The sequence below is a fragment of the Macaca thibetana genome, chromosome 17, assembly GCF_024542745.1.
Source record: "Macaca thibetana thibetana isolate TM-01 chromosome 17, ASM2454274v1, whole genome shotgun sequence".
NCBI classification, from domain to species: Eukaryota; Metazoa; Chordata; class Mammalia; order Primates; family Cercopithecidae; genus Macaca; species Macaca thibetana.
The window spans coordinates 85763917-85791653 of NC_065594.1; the positions used below are offsets into that span (position 1 = coordinate 85763917).

At 40.5% G+C, this 27737-nt stretch overlaps 1 long non-coding RNA gene across 2 annotated transcripts in view; it reads right to left on the reverse strand.

Moving 5' to 3' along the window:
• Positions 1–674: 674 nt before the first annotated feature.
• LOC126940633 (uncharacterized) overlaps positions 675–27737 on the reverse strand; it is a 127957-nt gene continuing 100894 nt past the window's right edge. For both annotated transcript variants that reach the window (XR_007720844.1, XR_007720843.1), the window contains 4 exons: positions 11459–11572; positions 10739–10898; positions 6909–7414; positions 675–3832 (listed from right to left, as the gene is read on the reverse strand). This is a non-coding gene — a long non-coding RNA (uncharacterized LOC126940633). The remainder of the gene's footprint in view (positions 3833–6908; positions 7415–10738; positions 10899–11458; positions 11573–27737) is intronic.

Sequence of the window (27737 nt, forward strand, 5' to 3'; positions counted from 1 at the left end):
ATGCCTTGAGAGCCTTCTTGCCTTCAGTCCCTTAGCTCAGCTCTAGGACGCAAGCCCTGAGCACCAGGAATTTTTGCCCACTGTATTCACAATGTCCCTGGCACATAAGAGGTGCTCAGAAAATATTTGTTAAGTAAGAGAAATTTAATTATTGTGACATCTGAGGGATTAAGGCCAAAAGTTAAACATAATAGTATCCTAGATGATTTGAGGAAAATAAAACATTTATGCTGGGAATTTTTTTTAGATAAGATATTCACTTGTATTTTCTTTCCCTGCATATTAGATCCCTTTTCTTCTCTCTGTTGAAGCCAGTAGCATGGGCTGAGCCTATTTCCTCAAGGGCTCCATAAAGTCCTGTCCCAGCAAAAAGCTTAGTATTGTGTTTCTAAAATTACCTCACAGCGTTCGTTGCAGGCAAAATATCCTTGCAAAAATCATGAAGAGCGAAAGATTTTCTCAAGACGAGAAAGAGATGGTCAAGGATGGCTGGAGGCAGGCTGGTAAGAATGGAGTTCTCCGGATCTTGGAGCAATGGATACTTGTCAAGAGGCAGATCTTTGGGGCTGGCAAGAGCCCAGATTGGGGATAGTAACAGTTGGAGGAACCATGAGCAGCCTGGAGAAGACCCTCATGCACCAAGTACAGTAGGGGAGCCCCAGAGTCAGCAGTGAGCTGGAGAGAACTGTCTTGGAAGAAACAGTTAAACAGGGCTTCCCACTTCCAAGGTCTTGACCTTCCTTAGGCCCGCTGAATACAGGTCTTGGAAGAGGGAAGGGGAAAGTCAAGATATACTGAGGTCAAATTGTCCTGCGAGGGTATTAGTTTGTTCTAATACTGCTGTAAAGAATTTACTGAGACTAGGTAATTTACAAAGGAAAGAGGTTTAATTGATTCGTAGTTCAGCATGGCTAGGGAGACCTCAAGAAACTTACAATCATGGCAGAAAGGGAAGCAAACACGTTCTTCTTCACATGGTGGCAGGAATGAGAAGGGCCGAGCGAAAAAGGGAAACCCTCTTATAAAACCATCAGATCTCATGAGAACACACTCACTATCACAAGAACAGCATGGGGGGACTGCCCCCACCGTCTAATCACCTCTCACAAGGTCCCTCCCCCAACACATGGGGATTACAATTTGGATTACAATTCAAGACGAGATTTGGGTGGGGACACAGAGTCAGACTATATCAGTCAGCTATGCAGGAAGGGGCTCCAAATACCATTTAAATTAGCTCATAGAAAATATATTGCCGTTTCTTCTGGTATAACATGAGTTTTTGAATGGAGAGTTGCACCGAGTATACATTAATTTAAAGCAATGCATTTTAGAGCAAACACAGATATACTTTGTATTTATGTGAATTTATAAAAGCAAATTCATACTTCAAAGAAACATCATCCTCTTGGGCTGTGACTTCTGCCCCACTCAACTATAGGTTCGATGAGGCAGAAACTGTGTTTTGCCTGTAATGTCTTCCCAGGGCCTGGCATATCACCTCACTCAGAGGAGGTACCAAATATTTGTTGAAATAATAAATTAATGCATGACCTTGTCTGCCCACTTGGGATTATTCAGTAGAAAATTTTCAGATGTTCTCAAGATGATGCAAAATATATGTACACACCAGGCACTACACTACTGTCTATTTTTAAAAACATGGTTTTCTTAGGTGGATTTGTATCATTAGCATTTGTAACTACTAATGATCCTGTGGGTCTGATGATATGGGCAGATTAAACACCCTCTCACATTTGTTTGCATTCTCTCTTGTAGCCAGACTCTGAAACTTCTCCCAATAAAACAAATATTAACTCTCTCCCTTTTGTGTGTTGTTTTCTTCTTTAGGTTCTTTCCAGCCATTCTGTCTCCAAATGGCTTTAGTGTATCTTCAAGTAGTGATACACTTCAAGGTAGTGTATCTTCAAGATGTCTATTCTTTATCCTTTTACTTTCCAACCACCCCCAACCTGAGAGCCTTTTTCTTATCCAGTGCATGTCAGTACCCAGAAAGACAGATATATTTGGTACATATCAGTAGAGGCATATTCTGTTGCTTTCTTCTCAGCACAAATCATAATTAACACCTGTCAGATTGGAGACAGTGATATGTGTACCTTGAGCAAGTGGTTGACGGAAAGTGAAGACGTCAGCACGGTCAGGGATAGCATCAAAACTTTGTACTCCTTGCAAGGGCAGGAGCATCCCCAGCCAGGGCAGTGACCACAGCAAAAGGCACGAGCTCCCCTTAAGCCATCAGCACAGCCTCACTGGTGTGCACCAGCTGAGCACCTGCCAGGTACCCGTCATCAACCCAACTCATCACCTCCAACAGAACAACCAAGAGATGCGGTGTTATCAGTGGTAGGGATCTGCCTCCCGCCTTACACCAGAACACCTCCATGGCCTCTCCCTCAGCCTATGTGTTGACTTGGCCTGTCTTCAGCTTTGCTGCCACTTTAAACTTGGCTTTCCTGGTCAGCCTGGTGCAACCAGACCACAGGTATGTACCCTTTCACAACGTGCCTTCTGCCCACCCGTTCCCCGTATTTCTCCTGCCTCCACCCCAATCCTAGTCCTATCTTCCTGCAAAAGAATAACAGTAACAGCTTCCATACCCTTGGTCTCTCTGCCCCTGGTAAATCCATTCTTCACACCTCTTGGGGTTAGTCTAATTAAAACCCTGTATGTTCTGTCCCTCTACTATTCAAAAGATTGTAGTGGCACTAATTGCTCTAAGGAAAAATTCCAAATTCTTTAGAAACTTTCAAAGCTCCATCTTCCATTCATTCAGGCAACAAATTTTAATTGAGCAGCCACTGTGTTGCACATACACTTTTAGGTAGTGGGGATTCAGAGAGGAAAAGAACAAAGGTCCTTCCCCGTTTTATGGAGCTTTATCTACTCAGTCAGGCCCTCACTGGGACAGAAACACATACCAAGTCCATGACTGTTTGGGGCTTTTGTTTGTCTTGTTCCCCTTTCTTTCTGACTCACTTTTAATACTTTAGAATTCATCAGTATCCTTGGAGCAGTGTGCCCGCCTCCCCTGTGGAGCAGCTGCCTTTCCCAGGGGCTCCCGGCTCACTAGACCTGTCCTTCCAGGACCAGAAAGAATGGGACCCTCCAGCTGACACTTTTTACCCCTTTTTTCTCATTGTACTTAGGTTTTCATATTGCTTGTTGCTCCACTAAAGTATAAGCCTCTGCCCATGGGACATGGCTTTGTTGGGCTTTTCTCTGCTCCGTATCCAGCAGTTAAAACAGTGCACAGCATGTAGTGTGTGTCAATAGAGATCTGTTGAACAGTCAGGGAAGAAAAAATAAAAGCATTGCCATTCTTAAATGGCTTTTCTTGCATTAAATGATTGTATTCTAGCTTTCTGTAGGAATATCTATAGGTCATAACAATGATAACTGATAGTTATGGCATGCTAACTAAGTACCAGCCATTGTTCTAAGCAATCTAAGCAAATTTACCCATACTATTTTACTTCATCCTCACTACAATCCTTTGATGTGAGTTTTGTTATTATACCCATTGTACAGAAGAGAACACTGAGGCACAGAGAGAAATGCACCTAGTCTAAGATTAAATTGCAATTTGCTCATCCACAGTACAAGCTGTTCCCAGTATAATGGCATGTGTATTCATAACCACCTTGTCTTAATCACCTTGGTGTATCATAACAAAATATCATGTATGGTGGGCTTAGAAAACAGAAATATATTTCTCACAGTTCTGGAGGATGAGAAGTCCAAGATCAAGGTCTTTGGCAACCTTAATCATATCCTGATGAGGGTCCTCTTCCTAGCTGGTATATAGCCACTTGGCAAAGAGAGAGAAAGAGAGAAAGAGAGAGTGAGAGAGCACTCTGTTGTTTCTCTTTTTTTTTTTTTTTTTTTTTTTTTTGAGACAGAGTCTCGCTTAGTCGCCCAGGCTGGAGTGCAATGGCGCGATCTCGGCTCACTGCAAGCTCCGCCTCCCAGGTTCACACCATTCTCCTGCCTCAGCCTCCCGAGTAGCTGGGACTACAGGCGCCCGCCGCCTCGTCCGGCTAATTTTTTGCATTTTTAGTAGAGACGGGGTTTCACCGTGTTAGCCAGGATGGTCTCGATCTCCTGACCTCGTGATCCGCCCGCCTCGGCCTCCCAAAGTGCTGGGATTACAGGCGTGAGCCACCGCGCCCGGCGTTTCTCTTTATAAGAGCACTAATCCTAACACATTAGCTCCCCACCCTATGACTTCATCTAACCTTAATCACCTCCTGAGGTCCTAACCTCAAATCCAGTCACATTGGTGATTAGGGCTTCAGTATATACATTCTTTTGTGGGGGGTGAGCACAAACATTCAGTTCATAACACTGGTTCTCCCTTCAGCCCATAAGCATTCCTCAAGCACCTTCAACGGGTTGGCACTTGAGAAGAGGAATAAATCCAGCTAACTCTCCACCTTCAACGATATCTCTTCCTAGGGGAGAAGACACAAGAGCAGTACCATGAGAGAAGTTCTCTAATAAAATTACGAACCTGTGTTCATAGCTATGAGCGCAGAGGTGGAAGCACACCACCTGCAAAGGTCAGAGAAGGCTTTGCAGGGAGCCGTATTTAGCCTCTGTCTAGAGCAAGTGTGCCCAACCCATGGCTGCAGGTCACATGCAGCCCAGGATGGCTTTGAATGCAGTCCAACACAAATTCGTAAACTTTCTTAAAACATTATGAGAATTTTTTGCAATTTTTTTTTTTTTTTTAGTTCACCAGCTATTGTTAGTGTCAGTGGATTTTATGTGTGGCCCAAGACATTTTTTCTTCTTCTTTTTTTTTTTTTTTGAGATGGAGTCTCGCTCTGTTGCCCAGGCTGGAGTGCAGGGGCCGGATCTCGGCTCATGGGTTTAGGCCATTCTCCTGCCTCAGCCTCCTGAGTAGCTGGGACTACAGGTGCCCGCCACCTCGTCCGGCTAGTTTTTTTTTTTGTATTTTTGTAGTAGAGACGGGGTTTCACCATGTTAGCCAGGATGGTCTCGATCTCCTGACCTCATGATCTGCCCGTCTCGGTCTCCCACAGTGCTAGGATTACAGGCTTGAGCCACCACGCCCGGCCGACAATTTTTCTTCTTGCAGTGTGGCCCAGGGGAGCCAAAAGATTGGGCACCCCGGTCTAGAGTAACATATAGAACAGGGCCATGCACTTGATAGGAAGCTAGAGATCCCAGACTTTAGGAGCAGCATTTGAAAAGGCTCAGGGTCCTGGTAGCATGAACCTTTCAGAAGATTTACCATTAGTTTCGTAATGCTTGAGCTGGAAGACCCATGTGAAGGGATTAGGCCAGAATTCCAAGCGAGGGGCCCACGTGGACATGTGTTTGCCATAGAAAGCATGGATTTCTTTCTGGTGCATTTTAAACAGGAGAGGATGTAGCAGAGTGAGGTTGGGAACACGGATGGACAGAAACAGCAGGAGTAAGTGACCACAGAGAAGAATAGGCCAGGTGGAAGTGTTACACATTCACAGAAGAAATGGTGCCTTAGGAGGCTGAATGGTCTGAATAAGGGACTAAATGCCTGACCGGAAAGGAAGGACGAGAGAGAGAAACCCAAGGTTTCTGGTTTGAATGCTGAATAAGTGAGGTCTCCTTTAACTGAGTTGCAAAATATCTTTCAGCTGAGAAATGCTACCATCAAGGTAGCGATGGCTTGGAGACAATTGTCTCAACTCCACCTGGAGTTTAGGAGTGACTTTTGGAATCAGGATATAGATTTTGGAGTCATCAGCTAATAAATTGGCCATTTAGGGGCTTCAGTTAAGCCCTAGACAGTGACAGTAGAGGGTTAGGGAAGGACCAGGTCATTCTGGGAGCAGAGGCCCTGCGTGCCTGCAGGAGTCACCTTCTCACAAAGCCTGCTCTGATGGGGAGAAGCGAGGGAGACAAAGAAATGGAGATCTGGGGACCACGAAGGGCAAAGGCAGTGCTTTGGTGGATGCTGAAGAAATGACTGCAGTGAACTCACAGGCAAACAAGAGTCTGTAAGTCACATGCTGGCAGAAAACTTTAGTCTATTAAATATGGGCATTTTCTCCCTTGAGATTATTTTTAACAAAAACTTGCATTAGATTAGGAAGTTTATTAAATTCCATGTCAGAATGGACATCAGACCCATTATCTGAGCCTCCCAGGGAGGATGAGCAATTTGTACTATAACAATAGTATAGGTGAAAACTAAATGCTGGGCACCACCTCACAGCGACATGTGGTTATTGCCACGGAAGACCCAGACTGGCAGCCCAGCTCCCCAAGGCCCCGTGCAGCAGCATTACGGAGCTGAAGGATTTGCCAGGGTCCCAGAGCTGGCCCCACTTTACAAGCTGCTGCTCAGGGACAGAGGCACATTTTCCAGGCGCATTTTCCAAACTCATTAGACTAAAGTGTAGAGCGAGAATGCCAGTGTAATAATTTCAGAGAAATAAAGCTGTCACACAGTCTCAGTTAGCAGGACCAAGACATTCTGTCCCGAAGGTTAAGCCATAGGACAAATCAAATCACCATCAGGAGCCTCTTTGTTGAGATACCCGAAAGATTGACTGCATAAGGACCTGATATTCAAAGTAGTGTGTGCAGCTCTTTCTCCCCATATACTAAGCCAACTTATTCATTAACTATGAGAATTTACTGTCGCAGGAACCAAAACACATTAAATTGGCAGACCTTCCCAGGGGAAGCCAACCTACAATCAGAATCTTCTTGTGAGCACAGACTAATCACCAAGGAGTGAGAGTACTGAGCATTTAAATGGCATCAGGCAAAGGTGTGCTGAGATGTGCATCTCACAGAAGGGACAACTTCTGCTACTAGGAGATTATTTGGCTAAGCTCCGCCCATTGCCATTGCACTTGAGAGGCTCTTACCAAGGAAGTCAGGTGCTCAGGAGTCCCTTGGCCAATGTGCGTCTCTTCTCTAGAGGGATGGTAGCAATGCATGCCTGTGAGACTCTTCTTCATGTCCATTGTAGACACTGGGTGCCTAATGGAAACCTTTTTTCTCTCCAGATATGGAAATGAATGTAAGCTGCACTGCAGTCTCACAAGCCCTGTGGGTCCTTCAGAGGCTCATTTTGTACACCTGCACTTGCTGCTTTAGGTGCTGATGTTGCAGCTGAACCTGCAATAGGCAAGCTTATTTCCTTCCTAAGAGGATGTGGGGGTGTCTTGCTGTGTCTCTTAACGTTTCAAAATTGTTAAGTGTAGGAGTCCACGCTGAAAGCCTGGTGTGCCGGATCCTAGCCCCCGATTCTTTCCAAAACTCGAGTCCCTCATCCTCTCCGGAGCAGGCTCGCGCAAATGTTTTGCTTACTTCTCCTTTCCGGCTCTGAGTCTCTGGTCTATAGTTCTGCAGTATTCACTGAGCAGCAGCCCTAAGTATGAAGGATTATGAGGAAGAGATGAAAAGAAGAGGAAGTATTCTCAAGAGCCTATAGTTTTTAAGATCTGCATCCTTCAATTCTGATTTAGATTTAAATCTAGCTCCTGGTGTGAATCTTATTTTAAATTTCATGAAAATTGGCAACGGCACGTGCACTGGGGGGTGATGATGCTGCCCATGACTTTCCCTCTTTCTCCTTGCTGTAGTCCACCCCAGTGCTTCTTGGAGGGTGTTCCTTAGACCACCAGCCTCAGCATCAACTGGGAACTGCTTAGAAATGCAAAGCCTTGGCCCCACCCCATGCACACAAAATCGGAAAGGTTGGGGCGGGACCCAGTAGTCTTGTTTTAATCATACAGAGCCTCTCTCTACGCTGATTCGATGTGTGACTTCAATGTACAATCAGTCTGAGAACCACCATTCCAGTTTTGAATACTTTAGTAAATATCAGGACTTTAAAAGAATAAGGAAAAATCAAACGAGAGCAGTTACAACCAAACGAGAGCAGTTACAATAAATCTTTGGCTCTAAGGTGAAGGCGTGGCCATCTCTATGTATACTAGGTCATAGTTGGTTAAAATTAGAATTTAACTGAAATCATCTGCTTGTTTTCACTTAGCTCAAGAATTCCTGACCCTCATGATCTCGGGCAGCAAAATTAATATTCTGGAAAAGTCAACTGACATTATTTGCAAAGGCCCAGATCATTTTCAGAAGGTTTATTTTATATCTGTTGACCTGTTTTATCTCACTAGATGGGCCAAACAAACACGAAATAATTGAACTTCCTCCGATGCCACTGTCTAGCATCCCTTCTCTCAAACCCTGAAGTAAATACACCGATATACATAATTTTATATAAAGATCAAACTCCAAATAAACACAATGAGATTTCTTGTCTCAGTGTCATAGTTGCACACTTCGTAGAGAGCAAGTAAGACAAAGGTCCTCAGAAAATAAAAAATGTGAATGACATAAAAAGGAGTAATTTAATATCATGTTAACTCATTCTATATGATGCCAGGTAACGCTGCATCATGGCAAAGACACGATGTAAAGTATTCCCATATAATTTTGGAACCATTGATATGAGAATTCCATATTTCATAACATCAACAAACCAGATGAACCTCATCCACTTAAAGTAGAGAACAGTGAAAAGAACAAATGTCTTGTGAAGAGTGGAAATGAGAACAATGTGTCTGAGGTTAAACAGTGGAAAGAACTTGAGGATGTTGTGCATGAAATAATTATTTCTACAGTGCCATTTCTGCATTTAGTTTATGAGTATGTCAGGGTGTACGATCCAGGCATACTTGAAGAAAAAAATACCAATCTACATGACGTGTGGAGAAAGTCACTGCAGAAATAGCAAGTTCTATAAAAGGCTTATTAAAATTGAATCTTTGAAAAAACAAAGCTTATCTGGCCAGAGTACACATATATAAGATGTGCCTGTAACTCATTTAAGCCTACTATGAGCTTTTATGAATGAAATATTTCTTCAACTATTTGATAATCTAAAGGGATTATGAGATAGGAATTTATATAAAAACCAAACCAAAAAAGCCTTATAACATTTAAATTGCTACCACGATGAACAACAGTGTCCTAATTTTTATGTAGGTTGATTTTACACATTCTGGGCAGTTATTGTGTAGGTAAATGATGTGTTAGATGCTGCATTTAAGTTAAAAGTCTCTGTTTTTAATCTCACATAAATTTCCAAAATAATGGGCCACAGTATGAAGACTCTCCAGGCACTTAGTCATATAGAGAGAATATAATAACACTGCAAAGGTAAAACAAGTCTAGAATTATTTTGCACATTAAAAATTAAGGAACTGTAACTCAGGCAGGTCTAGTGATTTATTCAAAGTCACAAAACCACGTATAGTTGGATTCAGGACTTTGTCACTCTATCTAGTACCCATTCTTAGTGGGTGGTAGATCTGATAGAGATGGGTCCATGCTGTTTCGTTCCAAGAGATATTTAGGATACAGCTCATAGGGAAGTAAACTGTTGAAGGCCAACTCCTTTCAGACTGGCCTCTTCAAGAAGCCCACGGAAGTCATTATGGACTAGTGCTTAGGCATTCAAGTATGGGTCAAGGTGTGAGCTTGCAGCTGAAACCAGTTTCTGCCACCACAAGTCCTTGGCCCCAGTACCCTGATCACCCCAGTAGAGAGACTGGAGCAGCTCAAGTGACGCCCACCAGTGCTGGGGTCCCTGCTGCAGAATCTCAGGGTTGGAGTCTAACATCTGGCCACACTAGGTATCCGGGCACCGGCCTACAGAGTAGTGTGCAACAAGTCCCTGAATTCTGCTTTTCCACTCCCTGTTTGAAGAATTCACCTGCACATACACACATAATCCAGCATGCCCAGCATGTGGCTACTGTATGCACCTTCACACTGTGGCTTCGTGACAACATCATTCCTGTGACACCGCCATCACTCAAACACTTCCATGTTTGAAATTCTTTTTGTGAATCATTTTCTAAGCTTTTCTTTGGAATTGTGTCATTGGTAAACAATCTTCAGACTTTGTATGTGGCCTTTATTTCTGGATGCGGGGGGGTGGGGGAAGGCAATGGCTATTCAGAGCCAAGTTTGGTGACTAAGGGTGAATAATCCAGCTGCATAATATTATTTGGTCAAAATAATTGCTGTGCCCAAAAGAAATAGATGGATTATGTTTTTAGTTCCTAAAATGACTCCAAGAGTAATTCCGAGAGAAGAGTTGTAGCATATTTGAGTAACATCAATCATTAAAGAAATTCTAAATATTAAGGAAGGTATTTGAAGAACCATACTTATCTGTCTGAATTAGTTTTGGGGTTTTGTTTAAAAAAAAAAAAGTAATAGATTCTATCCATATTGCAAAGGCACGACACACGTAATAGCTCAACTCTTGTCTTCAACTCATTCAATCGTGTCTTCCTCTTCCCCCTAGGAGAAGTTCTATACACATACCTGCTTAGCAAACTGAAAAATTTTGAAACCTTGAAACATTAAAATAAGACTCAACATAGTGTTTCTATGCCAAAAAAAAAAAAAAACAAGTACATTAGGAATATTACTCTTAGTGAGTCAAAATGTATAACAAGTCCAGATAATACCCTCTGAAACAGTGCCTCAGTAAATCCAAATGCACGCATGTGACAACACAGCCAATAGTATTAGTACACAAATACAAAAGTAATTGTGGTTTTTGCCATTACTTTTGCACCATGTTAATATTTATAAAGGATTGTCAATCAGTTATTTGTTGAGCTACATTGCACACGGAGGTTGATGAAGTGAGCTGGCTCACCTGTTTCCTGGTGAATGGCTGAGCAAGAGGACGCCAGCATGTCTTTGCATCTGGGGTTCCTAGATCAGAGCCCTGAAAAGCAGCCGCAGTTTTTCCTGACCCAGTTGTTCACAAGTTCTCCACTGCATTTTCCCTTCTGTGGTTTTCAAAGAAACTGAACCTGGAGGAATTGATAGCAAGAATGAGAAGACACAGGCAAGACACCACATATTGCACACGTGGATTGCAGTATGGTTAATAATAATAATAAGTCATCTGAATCAAAAGTGGTATTAATACAAGTGGCTAAATATCAGACATCAACTAAGGAAATATGGTAAATATTAAGATCCCCTTTCTCAGGGAAATAAAGCATAGAGAAATAGAGAAAGCTTAATAGAATTTAAGTTCTAGTACCTTCAAACTCCCTAACCTATCAATATGCAATGATGCCTTCCTCATTCTTTCTTTTTTTTTTTCTAATTTCTTTCATATCATTTTTACATTTAATTCTCTTTGTAAACATTTCCATGTTTATTTTGTATATATCAAAAGCATTTATCATTTAGTTTGTGGTGCTTTTACACCTTCTCTTTTCACAGTAATATCTCTCTCTATATATTTGTACCTTTATCAATTAAAATTATATATACTAATTACATATAATTTTATATAGGTCGATATAATAAAATTATATATATACATATATATAAACTGTGTCAATTAAAAACACATAATTACTCTCAGAAATGCTGATACTCATGCTAAACTGTTCCTTCTCCCTCATCCTCTGCAGATGGCGACCATCATTGTTGATTCAGAAGTGAAGCCAAAACATAATTTCCTGGTACTATTCTGGAAGGAGAATAAATAAGATAAAGTAAAAATGACTACGTATCCAATTAGAAAACGCAACTACCACCTCCACTCCAAAAAAGTCATACAAATACGTTCTAGTCTGTGACTTGTCTTCACCCTTCTGTGCACTGGCTTTAAAGAAGCGTTTTACACTCAGATTAAATATTCTCTTAGCTCAATATTTTATGATTTTAATTTCTAAACATGCATCTTAAAGCAAAGAACTTTGCTTTGTAGATTTGTTTTTTTCTGTATGAGATATTAAAATGTCTATTTTTCATAAACTGATAAAAATTACTCCTCCATGAAATTAACAAGGATGCAGTCACACACCATTATAATACTGAATCTTCTTTTTTTTCTCATTTTTATTTCTACTTGGTCATTCTTTAAATTTGTAATACGCTTTTTTCCAAGATATTGTTTGATTCTAAGCATATACACTGATATCAAAATTAATTACTTAACAAAATCCCAAGAATGAAATTTACATCCTTAAGGAGAAGAACATTTACTCTGACTCAGAGTGACTGGATTTAAAATGTATTTGCAGTTAACATAAAACATTCAGTTTTAAGACCATTGTAACATTTTCAAACAGGCAAATCTTGAAAGACATGCCTAGATTTGCTCTCAGCATAATTTATATATTTTTTTCTCTAAGAAATAGAGTTTAGCTTCCACTTAAAATGCATGAATATATGTCTGCCATATTTTGTTTTATTTTAGAGATCTAAATTCTACATTAAGTAGAATATGCAGTTTTAGATTAAAAAATAGAAAACCTTTTAAATGACTTAGTCTCATTTTTTTTATGTCCTTTCAACAAAGTGGGCTTTAGTCAGTGGGATGAAAGTAGTTAAAAAAAAATTTAAGAAAGGAAGAAATAAAAATGTTAAAAGCACAAGGTGAATTAAAATCATGGTAGCACAAGTTCGTAGTCTACAGGGTAAAATTTGAAGACAAGGCCAGGCATGGGGACTCACGCCTCTAATGCCAGCATTTTGGGAGGCCGAGGTCAGGAGTTTGAGACCAGCCTGACCAATATGGTGAAACCCCATCTCCACTAAAAGTACAAAAATTAGCCAGGCATGGTGGTGTGTGCCTTTAATGCCAGTTACTCAGGAGGCTGAGGCAAGAGAATTGCTTGAACCCAGGAGGTGGAGGTTGCAGTCAGCTGAGATTTTGTCACTGCTCTCTAGCCTGGGTGACAGAGCAAGACTCTTGTCTTGGGGTGGAAAAAAAAATGAAGACGATCACAGTCATACAAGTTACAGGATAGTCTTCACTACTATTTGACAAAGATATAAGAAGCACTCCATTGTCAGTTTTCTGTAGGTTAGATTTGAATCAGGGATCTAACTTTCTGTGCCCATGTTACCCTGAATTCATTGCATCAGGTTTTAGTGGTCACCACAGGAAGCAGAATCTTGAGAGAATGGAATCTAGAACAGGCACCTTGTTGATGGGGGTGAAAAAGAAACAAAGAAATCGGAAATATGTGGAGTTTACGTCCAGAGGGGAGAGAGGAAGAATGCCTATGTGAGGAGAAACATCATTGATCAGTGCATTAAAGAAAAGTTTCATCAGATGACCATTTTTCCCAAAGCCAAGTCAAAAAAAGACATGATTCAGCACAGAGAGTAAGGCTGGAAAAGACTGACAAGAAATGAGAATTCTACTCAACATGCTCATTCTAGTGTCTCTGCCTTTTTCACAGCCATTTTTGCTATTTTCCTATCCTTTCATTTCTTTCCTTTTCTTAACATACTTTTGACAAGACAAAAAACCAAAATGACCAGCAGTCAAATCAGTGTTTCAAGCAAGAAAGTATAGAATGATAACAATGTTTTAGATATATCCGTTTCAGTAAAATATATTATAAACATTTTTAAAAAAGAAACTATAGAGAACTTTATTCTAGCAAAGAGTTGACTTCCTTTTTTAATTCCTTAGGATAGGCCCAAGCATACTAACTTCAGTGTCTCTCTGGGACACGCCCTATTTACTTGTGCAGTTCTTAAGTTCATAAGGGATTCCCAACCACAGCTACTGAAATCTTACCCATTCCTTCCCACCTGTCAGTGGTTTTAAATCTTGGAAAAATTGGGGCGGGGGTGCAAGAATTTCAAAAGAGAAAGCAGAAAAATCAAAGAGAACAAAAGAGGAAGTGAAGCTGAGAAGAGAAACGTCAGATTGGAAGAGTGGGTATCTGTGAGAGACGCTGCACTCGCTCACTCTCAGATTGGATGAGTGGGTATCTGTGAGAGACGCTGCACTCACTCACTCAGGAGGAGGGAAGAAGAATGGACATCACCAAAAATCTATCAGCGAGGCTCTTTCATTTCTTCTCTCCTTTCGTTCATTCCAAACGTCACACGGGGAACACGGATCCAAAGCACTTCCATTTTTTTCTCACAGTAGAATAACTTCATAGAATAAAGTGCTACACTGTTATATGAAATCCAGCACAAATTATTTTATTTTGTGACTAACATCTGAAATGATCCCAAGAAGATAACTTCAGCCAGAGAAGAGAACTCCCTCTACAATCTTGGATCTGGGAAAAGCACCTACCATCTTGGCTCAAGATAGGAGATAAGAATGGAGGTTTTTAAACTCTCCTCAGTTTTTTCTCTTTTGTATGTCCTGGAACAATTCCTGGGACAAGACGTTTGAAAAGGTGAGATAAATTATACCAACCTTTTGAGGATCACATATCTACTGTATGTACAAATAATAAACTCATCTGTTGTATTTAAAGCATTCCAATAACTAAGGGTTTGCAATGTGTCACTGAGATGATTCAGAAAATACATGCCTTCCACAACTATTTTTAAGGATCCCTAATATGGATTGTTATATCTCATCTCCCTCTCCTGATTTTTTAAACTATATCCAAGCCACATAAAAGAATAGATTCTACCAGACATTCCTTATTTCCTTCAACACCTTCACTGAATTAAAATCAGAAGCTAAAGAATGCAATGTTTCTTTTCTGTACCCTAGGCATAATTCCAGTTTTGACTCATATGTATATAAAGTACTTAAGCACTTTGATTCTTCCAAATCATTTCCTGACCTAACTTCCTTGAAAACTACTTAGAAGAGGTAAAAGAACAGTATTGACCCTTTTATTCTACATGGTATGGCCTTTCAGAAGTCTAAACAGTCTTTTCTGCAGTTTGTGGGGAAGATTCCTTCTTCATTGTGGTCCTTAAAAACATCTATCAGAAGACTAAGAGTCGTGTAAATTGAATTTTTTTCTTTATTCATCTATGTTTCCAATAAATATCTTTGTCACTGTTAGAGAGAGCTTTTGACCACCTAATGTTCAAAAACCAGTTCAAGCTTGTCTTAAAAGTGTTCCAGCAGTATCATGATCTACACAATTATGTCTACAAAAGTTGGGTTTAAAAATCACTACATTTTAGTTGACTTCTTTTTTTAAATTTTTATTTGCATTTTAAGTCCCTGTACATGTGCAGGATGTGGAGGTTTGTTACATAGGTAAACGTGTGCTATGGTGGTTTGCTGCACCTATCAACACATCACCTGGGTATTAAGCCCAGCATGCATTAGCTATTTTTCCTAAAGCTCTCCTTCCCCCTACCCTACCCCTGACAGGCCCCAGTGTGCGTTGCTCCCCTACCTGTGACCATGTGTTCTCATTGTTCAGCTACCACTTATAAGTGAGAACATACAGTGTTTGGTTTTATGTTTCTACATTAATTTGCTAAGGATAATGGCTTCTGGCTCCATCCATGTCCCTGCAAAGGACATGATCTCATCCCTTTTTATGGCTGCATAGTATTCCACCGTGTATATATACCATAAACACCCCCATTAAAAAGTAGGCAAAGGACATGAACAGACACTTCTCAAAAGAAGACATTCACACGAACAACAAACACATGAAAAAAAGCTCAACACCACTGATCATTAGAGAAATGCAAATCAAAACCACAATGAGATACCATCTCACACCAGTCAGAATGGCAATTATTAAAAACTCAAGAAACAACAGATGCAGACAAGGTTGTGGAGAAATAGAAACATTTTTATACTTTTGGTGGGAATGCAAATTAGTTCCACCATTGTGGAAGATGGCGTGGTGATTCCTCCAAGATCCAGAACCAGAAATACCATTTGATTCAGCAATCTCATTACTGGGTATATACCCAAAGGAATATCAATAATTCTATTACAAAGGTACATGCACACATATGTTCATAGGTGACTTCTTTTTTAATGAAAACTAGCACATGTGTGTGAATTTCAATAATGGAACTGGGCTAGGAAGTATCTGAGAAGCTTTAGGATGAAAGTAGGACAAATAAATGTACAGGGTTGAATACAGAATAAGGTAGTTTGTGTTACGAAAATAAGAGTTATATGGAATATGCCTGTTCAAACTGTATGTAACCCTTCCTCCACCTTCAGAAGGATATGCTCTCCTATTCCTCATTCAATCCCAGATACACGATATATAGGAACTCAGGAGAATGTTCTTATAATCAGCATAAGCCTGTAATGAATGGTCTCCTAGCTATTTACTTGAAATCTGTAGTTCATTCTTTGTTTTCAGGCAAAAACACATAATAGCAATCAACTTTTGAAGGAAATAGGAGATCCAAGACAATACAAGCATTTGAGTCTCAATTCGGACATCTCTGGATTGTGATCCAGTTAAATAATGCCTCCCACTGCAGTTCCTCAGCCCAGTGCAAAGTCAAACCCCAAATGGCTGAACGAAAATCTGAAAGGCTTGGAGAAAATAAATGGACTGCCTGCTTTTCATTATGCTCCAGTCTCAGGATGAGGATACATCTGGTTTTCTGATTACACTTTCCTGTAGTAAAGAAAATTTTAGCCTAGCAGGTCAAACCAGCTGATGACTAGCCAGCTCCAATTACTGACCTGACCTGCTTCTAACCTCAAAGGGGAAAAAAAGAAAACCCTTTTTACTCACTCTTAGAAACCGAAATATGGGTGTAGAAGGTTGCTGGGTTTTTTTCCTTGATTAATTAAAGTTGCTTATTCAAATTGTGCTTTAGTACACAGTCTTTAATTATAAACAAAATAATGCCTGACTTCCTTTATAAAACAACACTCAAAGGAAAAGAGAAAGAAAAGCTAGACTCTTTTATTCTTGTAATAAAAAACAACAAATGCACAGCAATTTCAATATGGCATTTGGAACTTGATTTGTTCTATTTAATGAATAAACGATAATAGTATTTCTCAAAAGAGACAGTGTCTATTTAGATAAGGCTTTTCAAACACTGGGTTTTTTTGTTTGTTTGTTTGTGGGGTTTTTTTTCTGTTTTTTTTTTTTTTTTTTGAAACCGGCATCACTCTAAGAGCCATTTTCAACTTAAAAATAAATATCACCATGGGTTTCAACTAACTCAACCAGCTTTGCTGGTATATTCTGAAATATGTTCACCGGATCTACCTATAGCTCCACCTGAAAAAATTCCCCATCACTTCCCAATTTATGAAGGGATTGCACAATAATTTAAAACAAATTCTGTCAAGCATTTTAAAGCAACAGGAAAAACCTAACTCCATGTTGAGAGCATGCTATTCAAACCAATGGCTTGCAGGAGAATGCATATAAACCCACTACTTCTGTTTGCATGTTATGATTTGAAATGTAGTTTGTTTCTTAGATGAATGTAGCTTTTGTATTAGGTTGAACCATCTGAAATTGCCAATATTTGACTTTTTGGACCTATACAAATGACAATTTCAGATGGCTCAATCTAATTTTAAGAAGATACTGTATGTAATCAAATAATTACATTCAATATGTCTAAATAGTCATTTGTTAAGTCTGTAACCATAGACTTTTAAAGATAATTATTGTCCAACTTAGTAGGATGATGAATCACCAACAACATTCCTGAACCCTATGGATATGCAGAAACAGTCTGTGCAGTGTGTCTCTGCAGTGAAACTTTACAAAATCAGCAACCTTCATCCCTCGCTTCAGAAGAAATACACAAATATTCATTTTGATTTACATTTTGTGTCATCCTTGTAAAGCAGGTAGTGGTTTGCCCATTTTAGCCATAAACTAATTAAGAGAGAGAATATAAGTAACAGGGCAAGAATTATCCTTTGAGTCTGCTTCCAAATCCATCCCCAGGACCTGGACTTAACGCTCTTCTTTGGAGTATTTAAATCTCACTCAGCAAATGAATGCTGATTCTCTGGACACTTTTAATAACTATAGGTCTGAATAGTCCATAGATGCTTCCTTTAAAGGCTTTTAGTTAAATAATGCAAGTAAAAATACAAATAAAAATGATGTGGGGATTCATGTTACCATGTCTGATTGCTTCTCCTCTTTTTTATTCCATATTCTTATGAATGTATTAAGTTTCATTCAACATTTCTGCTGCATTTTATGTGTCAAACTTCTCAATGGCTGCTGTTAAGTCTGAAAAGTTACTGGGTTAGGAAGAACACTGCATTATTAACTAGAATCTGGAAAATCAGTAGAAGAATATTAATGGATCTAATGAACATAATGAACAGCATAGCCTTATAGAATGGTTGGCAAGAAAATACACTGCAGAGGACCACGCAACATTCTCTTTAACGTGTGCACATTGAGCCCACGATTGCAAAGCCCACCATGCAACCACTTCTCTTTCACTTAAGGTGAAGATGCTTCTGCTGAACCTCCTATCTGACAGCATTCCCACAGCCGAGCAAACGTTTATAATTAAAAGTTTTCAGCATGCCAAGGCAGGAAGTTGCTCTCTGGGCTGCGCTCCTGCTTTTCATTCTGTTCATTTGCCGGTTTTAAAACGACGTCCTTTCCATTTTGCCGCCTGCAGTGCAATTCAGAGCTGACCTCTTTGTCCCTCTGTGTTCCCCCACGCAAAACAAACTGCACCCACACATTGCTCAGCTGCTTGTCTCCGACCATGAACCACTTTCCCACCTGAGAGAGGAATGTCCCTTTTGTTTTAAAGAAACTGAAATGTTGAATGTTTTCAATCAAGTCTACATCCTTTCATGCTTTTGATATTATGTCTATCAAAGGTTGATGGTTCCATACAGTCTTGGTAACAATTATAATATATCAAAAATAACAACATCAGCAACCATAAATGCTCAGAGGAAGTCATAAAACACTGCTGGCCTTGCGTGCTCAACAGATAAGCATGCCAACTTTAATCCCAGCTTTAAGCATCACCCTTTTCCCTCTAGCGCTCTCCATTTTCGGGGAAGGCTTCTTAAAGAGCTCACTGCACTCCCTGCCTCCCATCCTCACCCTCCCAAGAGTCTCCTTATCCCACTGCCTTCTGACAGGCCCTGCTACCACCCATTTTTTTAGGGATTCCGAGTGACCTCTATGTAGCCCAACTCAATGGGCTCTAAGCAAGTTACCTTCTATCTTTCTTTGACACTGATGAGAATACCATTCCTGAAACTGCCTTAACCAGAACCCCTGACTCTTTTTTCTTTCTTCTTTTTCTTTTTTGAAACAGGGTCTTGCTCTGTCACTTGGGCCGGAGTGCAGTGGAGCCATCACGGCTTACTGTAGACTCAACCTCCTGGGCTGAAGCAATCCTCCCACATCAGCCTCCCAGGTACCTGGGACGACAAGGGACGTGACACCACTCCCAGACAATTATTTTTATTTTTTGTAAAGTCAGGTTCTCACTATGTTTCCTAGGCTGGTCTCAAACTCCAGGGCTCAAGCGATCCTCCCACCTTAGCCTCTCAAAGTGTAGGGATGACAAGTGTGTGCCACTGTACCTGGCCAGCTACTTTTTCTATTGCCTTTTTTTTCTTTAAGTCCTCAGTTTCCTGCATAGCCCCACCTGGCCTGTCTGTTCCTTGAGTTTTGGTGTTCCTAAGATTCCTGACACGGAATCTCATTCCTTTTACATACATTCAACTACCCTGAGCATTCTCAAGGTCAACCAGTGTCCTTCCCTTCCCCAGAATGTCTTTTCTTCCTGACCAGATGACCCACAGGTAGCACTGCCAAGCCCAAACCTAAATTCACCATCTTTCTCAGCATGAATTTTTTATTTCACATGAAGGCACCAGTATCCACTCAGCATCTTAAGCCAAAAACATCAGCATTGTTTCTTCCTCACTCATCACAGTGAATTTGTTAAAGACCTGTCATTTCTACCTTCAACGTATCTTCAAACATCCCCAACCATCTCATCATGTCTAACTTGCTCCAGTCAATTAACTGGTCCTGACAGTCCTAGTTCCAAGCCATGCTCCACACAACTGTGTGAAGGGCGTAGCACGCAATGCACCCACGTTGCCGTCCTATTTATCACCCCTCAATGGCTCTCCCCTGGTACTGGAGATGGTTCAATATCTTTTCCACCTACTCCAGGCTTTTCACCCTCGTATCCCTCAACTTGATTCAAAGCCTTCTTTCTCATGACTCTTGCATGGATCTAAACCCCAGCTATCCTAACTATGCTGTACGCCAATCATTCCAAGATGATGCTTGCTTCTGTGAATTTGCATATGAGGTTCCTTCCACTAGAAAACTCACCTCTCTTCATCTACCAGATTAATTCCTCCCCAGCCTTCAAGCCTCAAAGGAGAGGACGCTTTATTCAGGGAGGTTCCCACACACAACCCACATCCATCCACCACCGTCAAGCCTAGGTGCTGCCTTCTGTGAGCTGTGAGAGAGCACTGTGTGCCAGAGCTTTATTTTTGGACTTATTTTATAGAATTATAACTGTGAGCGACATGCTCCCTCTAGACCAGGGTTTCTTGACATTGGAATTATTGACAATAGGACTGGATAATTATTTGTTGTATGGACCTCTCTTGTGCCTTGTAGGATGCCAGTAAAAACTTCCCCCAACCCAAGTCATGACCATCACAAATATCTTGGGACATTGCCCAATGCCCCCTGGGATAATCACCCCCAGTTGAGAAACTCTACTGCAAACTGTAGGCTTGTTTCTCTTACCTTATCATCCTTAATATCAAGCACAGGATGTGGAAATGCAAATGCTCAGCGCATGTTTATTGAATAATGTTTATTGAATACATAAAGAGGTAATGCTCTATGCCTTAAGAATCAGCTGCTTGAAAACATAAATCTCAAAGTGGCACTTTGAAATAACTATGAATAGGTCATTCTTTATGTATGTATTATAGACTCATGAAAGGAAATAAAATGATGATGGTATCTTAGTTGATTTGCAAAAGATGACTCAGAGTTTCTGCTCTAAAGAGGACAATAACTCATTATATAAACTAATAATAATAAAGGACATTGCTTTATGGGAGCATGTTATTTATTTTGTGGGAAAAATGGGCAATTAGAATTAGGATATTTCAGTATGTCATTTCCATCTTTATGCAAAGGAAAGAACACCTTAGCTGAATGTATTATGTTTCAATTGATATTTTTTCCAGCATTAAGTTAACATTAAATCTGGCTACAGCAAAGAACTCCAAAGATAATGTGTCACACTTGACATACATTCTCTGAACTACGTTATAACCAATCATTGGCCATGACCCTTACGTTTTACAAGATCTGTGCTTGATTAAATCTTCATTTTAAATCTTAAATGAAGCCCACCAATTTTAAATCTCTTTCCTCTTCATCCAAACCACACAACCAATTACATATACACTTTCCTTCAAAAGCCTCATCTCTCAAAAGAATCCTGCCTTCCTTTATCCAAAAATTATGATGAGAGGCAAAGAAACATGAGTTTGATTCTCTTCTGAGAGAACTGCCACGTAATTAAAAGTTTCATGAATAAAGTATCCACATATTAGTTTGGGACAAAGTTTGGCTTCAAGCAAAGACCCAAATTAAATTAAAACCCACAGGTAATTGGTAGTAAATGTGTATTTATTGAATCTTATCCCTGGTTTTTATTCTCTATGATCAATGATAACATTCGTTTATGTTCTTTAGAATGGATTAACCAATTAAACCAAGTCCCCACCACCCCCCGCCCAACTTTCTTTTCAGTTACTCAACTGAACGTTTTTTGAAATAAAGTTCTCTATGATCTAGTGGAACACAGTAATATAAAGCTGTCTAATTTTGACATTGGTTAACCACTACTCAGAGAAGATCAAAGTAGTCACTATGAGGCTCCGACACTTTGAGAGTGTGTGTAGTTTTCAAACATCATTAATAGTTCAAATTTGAGGCATATAAACTTTCAAACTTTTAAAATCATACATTTATTCCTTTGGTAAAGAATAATTTATTACCGGGCATGGTGGCTCACACCTGTAATCCCAGCACTTTGGGAGGTTGAAGAAGAAGAATCACTTGAACTCAGGAGTCTGAGACCAAACTCCCAGTCTGGGCACCATGGGGAGACCCTATCACTACTAAAAATCAAGAATGAGCTAGGCATGTTGGTGCACCCCTGAAGTCCCAGCTACTCAGAAGGCTGAGGCAGGAGGATCACTTGAGCCTGGGAGATGGGGGCTTCGCAGTGTGCCATGATTATGCCACTGAACCCCAGCCTGGGCAACAGAGTGAGACCCTGTCTCAACAACCAAAAAAAAAAAAAAAAAAAATTTCTTTCTAGCATTTGTGATCGTAATATCACCCTAAAGAGTAACTTAAATGCTATGTTTAATTTTATTCAAATATGTAGGAATCTTATAGAAGAAGATCGAAAGACCCCTCACATTGTGATAATTCTTCTGCAATAAACAAACAACATTGAAATACCAATAGACTTGGGGATAAAGATAGATGTATTATAAAATGTAAAATTTGAAATTTAGGACAAGTAGAAAACTGAAGAAAAGATCTGAAGAAATCCAAAACATAAATGAGCTATTTAATAAAATTTAAAAATAATGAAAGTACTTGCACTTGATAAAATGAAAAAAGCATATAATTTCATCTCTGTGTATTTCAGAGGCAATAGCAAGATCCATGAAACCCTCAAGTTCAAACACATCTTATAAGGTTATCATCAAGCCTTCACTGGGATGTGGCCCACATTGAGAAGCTTTCTCCAACACTTTTCCCTTGCCCCATTGTGCCGGGGTTATATTCTGTTCCCATGCATGTCCATGCCATCTGCATGTCTCGAATACCACTCATCACACTACAGCATTTGGAACACTGAAACTGTGCTTGTGACCTGAATGTGATCCTCCGCAGGCAGGTCAATTTGAGGAACCCACCTTTAAGCAGCACTTTTACCTCTCCACCTGTCTCTGACAGCCCGTCTTCAAAATTCCTTTACCCCCACCTGGAACCACAGTGCCCCAGTCTCACCACTGCTCAGTCAGTCCCTGCAGCCCTCACTTGTCTCCTTCTTCAGCTCAGGTTCCAGATCCTCCATGACAGGCACTTCTTTGCATACACCCTTCCCTCGCTGTCCTCCTTCTTCTGACTCGGCCAAACCTCAACCCCAGGTCAATCCAAATTGCCATTCTTTGCCAGGATAGTGAAGGCAAGTGGAGAAAACACACAAGGAAGGTGGCTGGTCTGAGTGTTCATTAACGACCACTAAGATCAAGTGCTGTCAGTATCCTCAACATTTCCTGGGTCCATCTCTTATTCCAACTCCTAAATGACAATTCTCACCCTCTCTGTCCTCAAATGCCTAGCACTGCAACTCCTCCATCCTTTCAGTGCATCCTTGATTTCTATTTCAATGAGAAAATAAAGCAAGCAGAAAAGAACTTCCACTCACTCTCAACCAAATTTACAACCCACTTCATCTGTGCCCACATACTTGCCTTCATTTTTGTAACAAAGGATGAGCATTTCTAGCAATGTAAGGCCAAGTCTTCCATGTGGGTCCCAGATCCCACACCTCTCACTTACTCAAAAACATCACCCTAGGAGGCCTTTTCCTTACCGCATCATCATTTCCATACTTGACATTTTCTATCAAGAGAAGAATGCACAGGTAAGGTATCAACCCGAAAACAAATAAAAACTCCAGTGTTCTCACACTCCCTTCAGCTACTGGGTTATTTCCATGATCGTTTTCACAGCAAACGTCTTTTTAGCATTCCTTGCTTTTCATCCATATCTCCCTGATATCTAAATGGTCAGGAGAACCAGGCCCCAGTCCTCAGGTGTCCTCTTCGCCTACATTCACTCCCCTGAGGAGGCTCAGTGCCTTAAATACATCTATAAGACCAGCTTTCTTTCCACAATTCCAAACCTCTTGTCCAAGTGCCTATTTACACATCTCCTGGAGTCTCTAACAAGCAACTCAAATTTCGTAAGTCAAAAATGAAACTCCCAATTTCCCCTCACACCCCAAAGTAACTCTTTCTCTTAATATGTCCCCCGTCTCAAGTGATTAGCAAGTACATCCTACCAGTTGCTCAAACCAAAAAAAAAAAAAAAAAATGCATACATATATACATAAATAGAGAGAGAGAAATCAGTTATTTGTTCTTTGATTATTTATGAGACTATCCCTATTCTTCGGAAATATGATATATTTAGGAGTAAAAAGCCATAATAAATGTAATTTATCCTTTAATGATTCAGAATTATATGCATGTATGTTCATCTTGGTGTGTGTATACTGCATAAACACACATATATATGTATAGCTCTGTGTGTGTGTGTGTGTATGTGTATGTAGAGCTCTAGAGAGAGAGAAATGATGAAGCAACTGGGGTAAAGTGTCCTCAGGTGAATCTAGGAAAGGGTATAACTGAAGTTCGTTGAACTATTTTGGCAGCTATTTAAGTTTGAAATTATTTTCTCATAAAAACCATTTTAAAGGGGAATTACACCTGACTTCCCTCTCTCATCTCACCCAGGTCATCAGGAAATCATGTTGACTCTGTTTTCAGGTGGAACCCAGGGTGTTGCCACTTCTCGTTGTGTTCTCCATGATGACATCCTAGCCAGAGCCCCACTTTTGCAACAGATTCTCATCTGCCCTTCTTCCTCCTTCCCCTCCAGCAGTGATTGGGATGGTGTCCCTGCTGAAAGCCTGCCTGTGGCTCCTCACCTCACCCTGCCAAGGCCAGGGCTCTCCTCTGGGCCTGGCAATGCCCTGTGTGATGGGCCTCCTCTGCTATGACTCACTCCAGGGCACTCATTGCCTGGGCACCCACTCCCCAGGCACCTTCTGGAGCACACCAAGCCGAATCCCTCCCCGGGCGCTTTGCCTTTACTTTTCTCTTCCTGCCTAGAGTGCTCTTCCCCGAGGTGTCCACAGGGCTGCTTCTGCAATTCCTCAGGTCTCTACTCAAATGTTACCCCATCATCACAACTTTTTCTGACCAACCTCTATAAAGAGGAATCCGTCCTCCTGCCCCTCCGCAGGGCTCATCACCCCTCCCTTGCCTGCTTTACTCTTCTAGATCGGGGCTAGCAAACTTTTCCTTAAAGGGCCAGAAAGCAAATGTTTTCACCTTTGCAGGCCACATGGCTTCTGCATGTAATTATTCAAGGCTGTCACTGTAGCGTGTAAATGGCCATAGGCGATATATAAACAAATAAGTGTGGCTGTGTTCCCACAAATCTATTTACATGAAAAGGTGACAGACAAGATTTTGCCAATAAGCCATAGTTTGCAGACCCCTGTTCCAAATAAAGGCTATTCCATGTTGACTTGCTATCTGGGTTTGGTTTTGTTGGTTTTTTCCGATCTCTCATTATGGAATCAAAGCTCCACTAGACAATGCCCATATTTTTGTTCACTATTGTAACTTCAGTGCTCGCAAGAGCAATTGGCCATGAATTCAATATTCATTGGTTGAATGAATGAATTCATCAATGTAATACATTTTATTTCTATTAACCTTCATATATTTCCTTCCTCCAATACAACAGATACTCCTTCTGATCAATCTATCCCCTCAATATTGTTTGCTTATATTTTATTCTAACCAGACTTTGCTCTCCTTGATGGCAGAGGCAAACTTATTCCCTTCTTTAGGTCCAATACGCATCAGATGACCTAACAGATAGAACCTACCCAATGCATTTGTATTGAATGAAGGAATCTATCAAGATAACAAGACCAAGGTAAGAGATGGGAAGGCTAAGCTGAGGTTGGTGAGAAGAGCTTATAGGAAAAAGGGTATCCTAGGAGGGTAATTGCTAGCAATTCTCACTGATTACAGAAAATGGAGATGATATTCTGTTCTACTTTTTGCTGCTCAAACAATACCTGGAGGGCTTTTTTCCAACCCAAGTCCCCATACTTAAACAAACAAACAAAAAAATATGGCAGCATATGATGTTTTAGAGAAATCCAGCCAAGATAGTGAAAGGAAGGAGACTTGACATGCGAAGAACAGTTGAAAAACTGGTGATGGTAAAAAATTGAGACTGCTTAGCCTAGAAGAGACTTAGAGAGGTACATGCAAGCTGCCTTCAAATACTGAAAAGGTTGTCAGAGTTAAGAGGGATTAAATTCTCTATGAATTCTCTAGAAATCGAATAACCTTGTAAAATTATAGGGAGGTAGGTTTTAGTTCAATATAAGAAAGAAATATCTAGGGATTGGAGACATCTGAAAACAGAATGACCTGTCATCAGAAGACGTATTTTCCAACACCAGAAATTTTCAAAATGAAATGGACAACTTGACCTGGGCAACCAGGAAGAGCCTGGAAGGACGTGGGCATGAGGTCAAGGTCTTTGCCCAGGTAACAAGTGTTATTTTCCAACTGAGATTATATGATTCTCCAAAAAGCTATGGAGAGGAAGAAACACATTCAAAAGTGTAAGTGATGACCCAACATGCTAGCCATTGTCTCAAAAGGTTTTTGGGGTCATGATACAGGGCTTCAAAGAGCCCAGATTTAGGCACTTTATTACCAGCTGATATATCCTCAGAGAAAATTTTTTAATGGATCATCTCAAAGCTAAGACAAAGACAACGAGTTTAAGAATAAGGGAGCTATTCCAGTCATAAGAAATAAAGTGCTCAAGAGGCCCAACATTCATTGCAGCCTTCACAGCAGCCTGTTAATTCCTCTGTTTTCACAGTGAGCAGAAATTCTAACTCCTACTCACGGAAGATGATGAAAACTTAATTTTCTTCCTTAGAATTTCCACTTCACACCTCTAACCCACTATTTTTCAATAGATGACTTTACCTCCTACTTCTCAGAGAATTAAGTGGCCGTCAGAAAAAAAAAAAAAAACCATCAACTTTCTACCAGCATTTTGCAAAACTCATTTCTACCTACTACTGCGTGTCTTATATCAGTGAATTTTCCACCATGTACCAACTCTCCAGTCAAGAACCTAGCTCACATTCTTGATGCTGCCCTTTCTTCCTCCTCAACACATAAACACTCAGAGAATTGAGCTGATTCAGATTAATTAAAATTCCCAAGTCAGTGCATTCCCTCCTGACACTCTCCGAACTCCATGTAGCCTCGAATCCTTCCTATTTCCTGAGTGACACTTCTGAAACACAAAAGCTTATCACTCCCCTACCTAAACCCATGCAGAGTTCCCCATGACCATCAGGATAAAACGCACACCACAGAGTAGGGGATAAAGTGTTCTCCTCACCTGCCTCTCCAGTCTCACTGCTACTCTCAGACCTGCACTTTCAATAAGTTCTTCATGTGTATTAATTATCTGTTGTTGCTGTGACAAATTACCACAAACAGAGTGGTTTAAAACATCATACATTTGTCTTCGGGTTTTGAAGGTCACATGCCCAACACAGTCTCCCTAGGTTAAAATCCAGGTGTTGGCAGGGACATGTGCCACTCTGGAGGCTCCAGGGGCGAATCGCTTAGGTTGGTGCAAAAGTAATTGCAGTTTTTGCCATTTAAAGTAATTGCAAAAACTGCAATTACTTTTGCACCAATCTAATGTTTCTTTGCCTTTTCCAGCTACTAGACACTGCCTGCACTCCTTGGTTCCTGGCCCCTTCCTCCATCTCCAAAGCCAGAATCAACAGGATGAGTCCTCACATCACATCCCCCTGACCTCCTCTTCTGCCTCCCTATTCCACTCTTAAGGTCTCCTGTGATCTTATTGAGCTCACCTGAATAATCCAGGAAAATCTCACAATTTTCAAGTCAACTGCTTAGCAACCATTCCATCTGCGACATAAATCTGCTTTTGCCTAATATGTAACTTAATATAGCTGCAAGATTTTTTGTGACCGTGATTCTGCCAAACACACAATTCACACCTAACTTGTAGTTCCACATC